The sequence below is a fragment of the Capsicum annuum genome, chromosome 8, assembly GCF_002878395.1.
Source record: "Capsicum annuum cultivar UCD-10X-F1 chromosome 8, UCD10Xv1.1, whole genome shotgun sequence".
In the NCBI taxonomy this organism is placed as follows: domain Eukaryota; kingdom Viridiplantae; phylum Streptophyta; class Magnoliopsida; order Solanales; family Solanaceae; genus Capsicum; species Capsicum annuum.
The window spans coordinates 45,773,186-45,783,829 of record NC_061118.1 but is presented as its reverse complement, the minus strand read 5'-3'; positions in this window follow the sequence as shown (position 1 = coordinate 45,783,829).

Below are 10,644 nucleotides of genomic sequence, written 5' to 3'. Positions count from 1 at the left end.
GATCTTCACGAATTAAGCATGTTCAAATAAAATCATATAGGAATTTAAATAGGTAATAATGTTGTCTAGGGGATGGGTAGGTGAACTAACTAATAGAAACTTGCACTTCCGTAAGCCATTTGTATTTTTTTTAGACTTCATCACTCATTATTTTCTCTTCTTTATTTGCAAGCCTCTCTTCAACTATAATTTTCACTAGTATTCTCATCTTATGAAGAATGCATTAAACATTTTTTTCTCAAACATATTTTTTTTCTTATGTCACATTCTTTAAAAAAGGGTCTTTTCATCACTTTGAAGCTATCATTGATTACCTTTTTAACACTCAACCACTTCTTTTCTCCATATTTAACAAAAGGGTCAAGGCAAAAATATAGCTACCAACAAAAGGTTGCAAGCTCAAAGGGGCTAACTAATCGTAATAATATCTGAAAAGACTAAAATTTAACAAGACAAAAAAGAAATCCTATATCATCTTCTAAATAGATAAACACTTTTATTCTGTTTTAATAACAAGCAGGGAAAGTTTTAGACTAAGATGCAAAACATGAAATATGTAAATTCTCAACATGGAACAAGTATTAATCAAAATGAATCAGTTTCTCACTTCTAAGACAGACAAGATCATAACGAACTATAAAATAAGGAAAAACTATATACAGAGTCACAACCATAAGCCTAGATGTCGAAAAATCTACTATTTATTTACATTTAAGCACTTACAGAAAAGTACTACTATGCTAGAATCAAACATTTAAAAAATGTCGCCTTCTCTTTCTCTCAACAAAAAAAACATTTACTCCTAAAATATTAAAGATACTCGGTTCAAATACACCCCCCTCAAAAAGAACTAGAAAGAAAAATCAAGGGGTGGACGAAGTATGCCCTACTAAAGACTAAAAACCTAAAAACTAACAAAAATTATTTTAAACTAAAAAATAAAAGAAAAATCCTTTTTGTGTTTTTTTCATTTTAATTTAGTTTTTAAAGTAAAGCATCTAGTACCCTCGAACTATGACCAAATTTGCAATGACACACTCCAACTTCACGGAGGTCCTTTTACCTCCCTCCTCTCCCCCCCCATCTCCCTCCCAAACTAAATTTTAGCAAATTTTGTCAACTTTTTTATTTGACATGACTCCTTTTGTCAACCTTTTTAGCTGACATGGCATTTTTGATGTGACTCTCATTTTATGTAATAAGGTTGACACGTCAGCACAAAAGAATAATAAAAATACGCTAAAATTGAGTTTGGAGGGAGGGGGTAATAGGACTCCTGTGAAGTTAGAGTGTGTCGTAACAACTTTGGCCAAAGTTCGAGGGGGTACTGGATGCTTATCTCTTGTTATTAAGCAAATAACTACAAATAAAAGAAATCCTATAGCATACTTCACATACAAAAATATTGAATCATCTATTCAAATTGACCTCACAATTACATCGTTGAACAGGAGTGTGATAACCCAATCTGAATGCATTAAATATCTTCCCATTTTGTAACCAAGTAAGGCAATTGTAGACACATAATTTTTTACCCTCCCCTAACTCTTACCTATTTTTTGGATCAAAAATTTATTTTTTGTCCCATGTTTATTTCAGTTTTTCTTTTTATTTTTAGTAGGTTTGATTTAAAAAAATGAAAAAGGATTAAAAATAAATTTATATTATACATTTTATTTTTATTTTCAATAATAAGAAATTTTCAAAAATATGTATTTTTTTAATTTATATTTTAATAAATTAACTAGTAATTTTATTATTCTTTTAATTATATTTTATTTTAGGCTAGTTATAAAAAATTTATACTTTCTTAATATTAAAATCAATTAATCAATATTTTTATCATTATTATTTTTATCTTTAAAAAAGAGAAAATAATTTTTAAACCTGACTTCCCCACTAACCTAAACTACCCCATTCCCACACCCTAAACTAGCCCCATTTCCCGCCCCATGACATACACAACACGGGAGGGATAGCTACAACATGCAAACACAAAAATAAAAACACATGCACACACACAAAAATAAAAACGCATGCATTAGAAAACAAAAAAGAGAGAAAAAGATAAGAGAAAGAGAGAAAAATCAGAAAAGAAAATGGGTAGATAAGAAGTTTGAGGTATGGTTCGTGATTTTGAGTTCCCGATTCTTCTTTCTTTCGTAGTGAATTATTTTTACAAGAGGTATCCTGAGATAGTTTGACATTTAGACACTTTCAAAACTTATTTTGGCATTTAGACACAAGTGTTGGAAAATTAGGTGCTCAGACACATTTTTGACATCATCCATTCTTTCATCCAAACCTACCACACAAGTTTTAAACTTTACACTTTAGTCCCCCACCTCATCCATTTAATATTTAATATTTTTCACCTTTTTTTATATTCCCATCATTTTTTCACATTTCCTATTTTAATTTAGAAAATTGTCCAAGAAGCCACCAAAAGGAGCTCCCCTTTTCACTAATAATTTTTGATTCCGGCCAATTTTTCGGCTAATTTTCCAACAACAAATTATTCAGCACAACTAAAAATCTCCATTCTTCATCATTGCCTCCATTGTTGTTCCATCCTTTTTGAAAAAAATGCAAAAAAAAAATTCACCATTTCTACTAGCTCGAAAAGCTTTCCAAATCCGCTCAATACCTCGTCATTAGATAGATTTCAGAAGTTTAGAAGTCCTACACAAACATTTTTCCATCCCAGAGCTAGGGGGAAACGATTTTATCGAAAATCAATCAATTCACGTCTTTGTACGGATGTATTCATACCAGTGATCGACCAATCATCGACTATCTATAGACCTAAACCTTGATCTATTATTGATTTGTATGATCTATTATGGGAGTAGCTGAGGTATTTTTTGTGGGTGGTAATTATGTGGGTGCGTGGAATGATGGTCCCAACTGTTGGAGTTGGAAATCATCTACAAAAGAAACAGTGCTCATCCCGCTGTGTCGCAATGGATCGTACGACGACATAGTTTGCAGCGTATTTGAGAGCGGAGAATTAGAATGCGAGCCAAAGAAAATTATGACTAGCTATGTAATGAATAGGCAGGGTAAAATACATCCCATGCTCATAAATAATGATCGGCATGTGTCGTTATATATGTTGGATGTCGTTGCTGATGATTCTCAGCCATTATTAAGGATAAATATTGTTCTGGGGTCTCTAACAATCTCGCCACCACAGCCGATAATTAACGAACATGATTCATTTGAAGATGAAATTTTGGATACTCATCTAATGGATTCAGAAGATGATTCAATGGAATTGGAAGATTCAATTTTCTCTGAAGAAGGGGGAGAAGAGTACGAATTAGGAGCACAAACCAACAACACCTTCTCCGACAGAACTAATTTTCAGGTAAATCAAAAATTTAGCAGTAAAAAAGAGATCTAACTATTTTTATACGTAGCAGCTACGAGAAGTTCTTAAGATTATGCTACATTAAAGAGCTGCAGAAAATTTTTCAAGGAAAAATATATTTGTCCTAGCTGTAGGTGGATGTTGTAGGTGAAAAAGTATGAATGCACGGACAGGTTCATCATCTATAAATACGTCGGTGATCACAATTTCAGCATCGAATATGCTACCTGCTACCATAGGAAAATCTCATCTAAAGTCATTGCATCACTGTGAGTGAACATGTATCGTGAAGGAAAAGGTCCAGACACTAGCGAGATTCGGAGGATCATGTTCAAGAACTTTAAAAGTAGACCAAGCTATTAGAAATATTGGTTGAGGAGTGTGATTTCTAAGGAAATAGTTTGAGGGACAGCGGCGCACGGGTGTCGCTGCCTGTCCATTTTTTTGTACACGATCGATGCTCTTAATGTTGACACTACCTATTCCATCATGGTAAACAAGGTTGATTATAGGTTTATGTACTACTTTTTATCGTTAGGCCCTTGCATTAGGGGATTCACACACATGAGAAAGGTTATTACGGTCGACGAAACTTATTTATATAGCAAGTGCGGGGGGGTGCTGCTAAGCGCGGTGGCACAGGATATGGAGAACCATATTTATCCCATTGCCTTTTGCGTCATTGACAATGAGAACGATGTTTCTTGGAAGTTCTTCTTTGAGAAGCTGAAGTCTATTGTGGTTGATGGACCAGATTTGTGCTTTATATCTGATAGGCACAAGAGCATTACCAACAGCATCGCGAAGACGTACAACCATGCTCATCACGGGTACTGCATGAGGTACCTAGGTGAAAATCTCTAGGTAAATTACCATTTTGGAGAACACCTCTATATATTTTACAATGCAGAAAAGGCATATTCTCCCAAGAAGTTTAGCGATCATTTTGTGGAATTCAAGAACTACTGTCCTGAGGCAGCCCTTTTCCTTAGGCATGAGATTAGTTTTGAGAAATAGAGCAACGCATATTTCCCCGGCAACAGGTTTGATGTGATGACCACAAATATTGCTGAGTCGGTAAACTTTATGTTGATTTCCAAAAGGGAGTACCCCATGGCATCCATATTCAATTTGATTACCAAGAGGTTTGGTGAAATATTTTGGGAGAGGTGTTCCTATGTCCTTAAATATAAGGATAACAAATTTGTTTCCGCCACCGAAAAGATCTTAAGAAACAATATGAGCGAGTGTGTCTCTTTCTATGCAGGGAACATAATTGGGGATGAAAGGCAAAACACTGTGTTTGGAAGTGGCTGTACGGCCAAAGTCGACTACTAAAAAGGTCTTGTTCTTGCAGGAAGTTTGACCTGGTCAAAATACTATGCAATCACGCGATGGACACTTTGCGATCGAAGCACGATGAAATTATGGTTTGAGAGTCTACGATTACTCTTCGCCCCTGTATAAAGTAGAAGATTACCTCTTTGCGTATTTGAAATCAATTAATGTTGTCCCTTTGGAGTCCAAATAACGCGTGCCACAAGAATTGCTAGACATGAACATTATTCTACCTCTTGTGGTCACCAAACTCAGAAGAAAGAAAAGAAAATGCATTTAGGGAGTGGGCAAGACTTTCAAGTCAAAGAGGAGGAACAAGTGCTCATTGTGCAAAAGACCTGGGCACAAGAGAACCGCTTATAACAACAACAAATCATAGTTAGTCTTATATGAATTTGTGTTTTTCTAAGTTATGGCAGTGTATGTATTTTGACAACCCTTCAGTTGTCTGATTAATCTCATATTTATCGACTGCACTCTATGTCTATTATTGACCTTTTAAAGTATTGCATATATTGTGTATGTGGTCTATTGCTTTTATTCTTTATTAACACATGGTTTATTATTGATCCCACATAAGTTCTATTAAAAACCCTAAATATTCAAAGGGATATATGAATAGTTAAGCATTTGTTACACATCAAAAAAGTTGTTGCGTGTCCAATCACACGTTGCAGCGATTGGGTATACGCTACCTCTCTTTGATTTACACCATTCACATATCTACCAACCAAAGATTTCTAGTTTGGTCTATATAAACACCCATTTACTGCACCTAAAATTCATCTTCATCAACTCAAAATCAGATTAAATTGACAAGATGTCAGGCATTTCTTTGAGACCAAGAAAGAGGATCAACCATAACTACGGCCTTCTCCTCCCCCGTAACGACTTCAACCACCTCTTTTATGGATTGGGGTAGGACCAGGAGCATGTCCACCACGAACTCTGTTGGATTGCCCATTTTTTACGGGCGATTATGGAGCGGCTCAACATGGAGCCGGAAGAGATGATCACTCCCCTACCATTCCCTTAGTTTTAAGTTTTTATGTCTATTTTTCTTTTGTTTTAATGTCATTGCAATAGGAAGTTTTCATGGTTAGGTTTATGTCAGATGAAAGCTTCTTTATTGTGCAGATTTTGCTTGGGTTTTCCGGTAAATATGGGTCTACCATTGCAATGAAGAATGAATGAATAAAATATGTTGATTTTTCCTATATCTGTCTCCCTTTAAATTTTTGTAATTTTAGACTCGTTTGAATTTTTGTGCAATTTTTTCTGTTAGAACATGAATCAAACAGTTATGAATTAATGAAAAATTAATTTTTATTTCCTGCATTTGTTTCCACTATAATTTTTGAAAAATTAATTTCTGATGTTAGAAGATGAATCAAAGGTTTGTGAGATGAGAATTTAATTCTTGGTTAATTCTTGTTTCTAGTTTAATTCTTGTTTCCTGCATTTTTTGCCAGTGTAATTTTACATTTTTTTCCTTTTTAGAATTTTTGCATGAGATCAAGGTAGAAGATGAATGGGACAGTTTGCAGACGTCAAATTAATTCATATACGTTAATGGAAAACTAATCTGGTCTATCCACGATTTTGTTAATTTATACAAAATTAAATGAAAATTTGATGACATTTATTCGATACTTATCTCAATGTCTATTCTCGAAAAAATACATATTTGATGCATTAAACAATACCACGCCATCGATTGCGTTAAGTAAATTTCATTGACTGTAAGCCTTGCCAATAATATACAGTATTAGTCTATTGCCCTTAGTAGCATATTTTTGGAAAATAAAAGAATAATTAATCAATAAAATAATAAATAATTAGATTTTATGCAATTAAAGGAGCTTGAACAAGTCACATGATAGTATAAGAGTCCACGTAAATTGGATAAGGTGATCAATGATGTGAGAGGATGGGTAGTGGATGAACAAATGAATTCCTCACAACATACTTGTGCTTTGGTAAACATTACCCTAAGGATGTTGGTTGTTCAACCACAACTCTTCGCCTCACATCTTGTTTCACCACTTTCAATTTATGTGAACTCTCATACGATCACATGAATTGTTTAGGCTCATTTGATTGCATAAAATACAATTACTTATTATTTTATTAATTAAATAATCCTTTTCAAAAAATGCGCTAGTCAACGTCTAGTGCATGTATTAATGAAGTTATACAAAATCTATGCTAGACTATGCTTAGTTTTGTCCTCGACCTGATATAGTCTAGCATAGACTCTTAACTACTTCCATAAATAAATCACTAGACTGTGCTACATATTCATAGACCATAAATAGTACATATTTTGAGAAGGATTAATTAATAGTAAAATAATCAATAATTGAATTTTATGCAATCGAATGAGCCTAAACAAGTCATGTGATCGTATGAGAGTTCATATAAATAAAAAGTGGTGATCAAAGATGTGAGGTGATGAGTTATGGTTGAACAAATGAATTATCCACAACATACTGGTTCTTTGGGTAAAAATTGACCCAAACATGTTTGTTGTTCATGTACTACCCATCCTCACACACCATTGATCACCTTATTTAATTTACGTGGACTCTCATACGATCACATGACTTGTTCAACATCCTTTAATTGCATAAAATCCAATTATCTATTATATTATTGATTAAAAGATCCTTCTCAAAATATGTGCTACTTATGGTCTATTAATATGTAGCACAGTCTAGTGCGGTTATTAAGGAATTAGTTCTTAGTATATGCGAGACTGTATGTCTATTCGGTGAAGCATCTAACAAAACCCTGAGAAGGCATCGATTATAAATAAGGTCTATGAAATAAGACCAGCAGTAAAAAAAATAAAAATTTCAGATTTTTACAACGGTTATAAAGTACACATCAAATCAATACCTAATGGTAATATCTCACTTTTTTTCTATAAAATGAAGGCTATTTTTGTGTTAACTCAAGCATCCCAAAAATAAAATGCAAAAATGTCCTTCATATGTCATTGTGGCAATCCAGCTATTTTTAGGACGTCACGCACCGATTGGAATCCAAGTCTAAAATTCTTTAACTGTGCGGTGTGAAAGGATAATGGCGGATGCTCTTTTTTTAAGTGGATTGATGAAGACTCACCGCAAGCAGGTCATCGACATCAAATTTTCAAGGCGCTTCCAAATGTCATATACTCCAAAGGCTTCAAAAATCGAAAGAAAATAGAGATCTACTCATGACATTTCTAAAAGAAGCCGAAGAGCAAAGGGATTACTTGAAAGGATCGCTAAAAGAAGTCAAAATAGAGAGGGATCAAGTAAAGTAAAGGTTGATTTTGGTCGAGGAAAAAGAGAAAGGCCTAAAAAATTTATTGTATGGTTTGTTATTGTTGTTGGCTTTTTGGAAAGGTGTAGTAGCGATATAGGAAACTGAATAAATAGACGAAAGGTTTCGTAAATCAATCCTAGGTGTAATCTATAATTAATATAGAATTATGTCTATGTCTTTATCATCAACCTCTATAAACCATGATAGTTATGGTAAGTAAATATATGAATTACTCAATCGATAGTATGTTAAGTCTATAAATTATAAAGAACAACTTCTATTATGTTTTCAATCAACCACTATAAATTAGGACAACAGCTGAAATGGTAACGTAATGCAGCCAGCTATTTAATCTAAAGAGATAATGGAATAACTGAACATTATTTCATCAGTAAATGTCATCATTGACATGTCAAATATATGTAATTCAATTATCCATAAAGAACAAATCACTAAAAAAACATGTGAAATATATGTAATTCAATTATCCATAAAGAAAAAATCACTAACAAAACAAATCATTAAGAAAAGTTTGTTCCAAATCCACAAAACTACTTATTTTCTTGATTGAGTTCCGCAACAACTTGTTTCTTCTCATTTTCCTTCTTTTCTTCTTCTGCCCATTTCTTCTCTTCTTTAATGTTTTCAACCTCTTGTTAGACTACTAATTCTTCTTCAACTACCTTCTCATTTTTGTCTTCTTCTTTTTCTTCGAATTTCTTTTCACCATCTTCTTTTGTTTTCTCCTCATTTTCTTTTTCTACTTCAGCTGTTATCTCCCCATCTTTTTATTTTTTCTTCTTCTTCTTCATCTTCTGCATTCTCCTCTTTCATTTCTTCTTCTTTTTTCTCTTCTTTACTTTTTTCATCTGCTGCAGCCATGTCCATCACTGCAACTACAAGTTCTTTAAGGTTTACTTGATGCAGGCTAAGAGGGGGCTCTCAAGGTGCACTATATTATTTGGAAAGGATTACTAAAAATATGCAACAAAATTAAATTGGAAGAGCAAAAAATAAATTAATTTACCTTCTTCTTGTTGCTTCTTCTTATTCTTCTCGATTCTCCTCAGCCTCTCATCTCTAACAAAAGAACCAATATCCAGTAGACTTTTCTCAAGCAAAGAAACACGCTCGCACAGGTTAACATCATTAGAAGCGTCTGGCAAAGTTTTGAGTCAACTTGAACTAGCACGATCAGAAGCGCGTGGTGGAGTTACAGCATAATGGTGGCCACCCAAATCTTTGTCTTCATCCGCGACCTCCTCTGATGAAGTTAGAACAGTCACGCCTTTTAGCTGTGCCTTCAATGCATCGATGGACATATCCTTAACTTCATCCGTATATGGCTTAAAATTTTTCATCGATGGACATATCCTTAACTTCGTCTGTATATGGCTTAAAAGTTTTCATGTATCTCTACTCCATCTCAAATACAGAAGGGGTAAGGTACGGGTGCATAATCTACTAAAAAAAATTAAAAAAATTACAAGACATTCTCTACAACAACAACATACCCAGTGTATTCCCACCTAGTGGGATTTGGGGAGGGTAGAGCGTACACAGACCAGACCACTACCTTAGGAGAAATAGAGAGGCTATTTCTGATAGACCCCCGTCTTAGGACCGATACCCATATACCAACCCAACTATAAGTGTATATAACTAGTATAGTACACAATACAAACTAACAAAATACCAAACACAAAAGATAAGTACATATATAAACAAGTACGGTAAGCAAAATAAACTAACACCGCTAGCCACGAACAAAAAACTCCAGCCTTGGAGGAGTGCACCCCTACTATTATCGACGCCCTCCCACCCTTAACCCTCTACCCTAATCCAGTTCCTCCACACCTTCCTATCAAGGGTCATGTCTCTGTTAGCTATAATTGCTTTATATCATGCCTAATCACCTCTTTCCAATATTTCTTTAGCCTACCTCTACCCCACCTAAAACGATCCATAGACAGTGTCTCACACCTCCGCATAGGAGTATCTAAGCCCCTCCTTATCACGTGCCCGAACCAACGTAACCTTACTTCTCACATCTTGTCCTCCACCAAGGCAACTCTTACCTTCCCTCGAACAATCTCATTCCTTACCCTATCTTTCTTGGTATGCCCAAATATCCATCACAACATTCTTATCTCTGCCACCTTCAACTTTTAGATATGGGAGTTCTTAACTAGCCAACACTCTACTCCATACACCATAGCCGGCCAGACTACCACTCTATAGAACTTACCTTTAAGTTTCGGAGGAACCTTCTTATCACATAGAACTCCCGAAGCAAGCCTCCATTTAAACCATCCTTCCCTAATATGATGTATGACGTCCTTATCAATCTCACCATTGCCCTGAATCATAGACCCCAGATACTTGAAACTCTCCCTCTTCTAAATGGCCTGAGAATCTAGCTTTACAACCACTCCAGCCACCTGCGACACATCACTGAACTTACACTCCAAGTACTCGGTCTTGGTTCTACTTAACCGAAATCCTTTAGACTCAAGCGTCTGTCTCCACATTTCTAACTTATCATTAACTCCACCCCAAGTCTCGTCAATTAGAACCACATCATCTGCGAATAACATAAACGAAGGCACCTCCCCTTG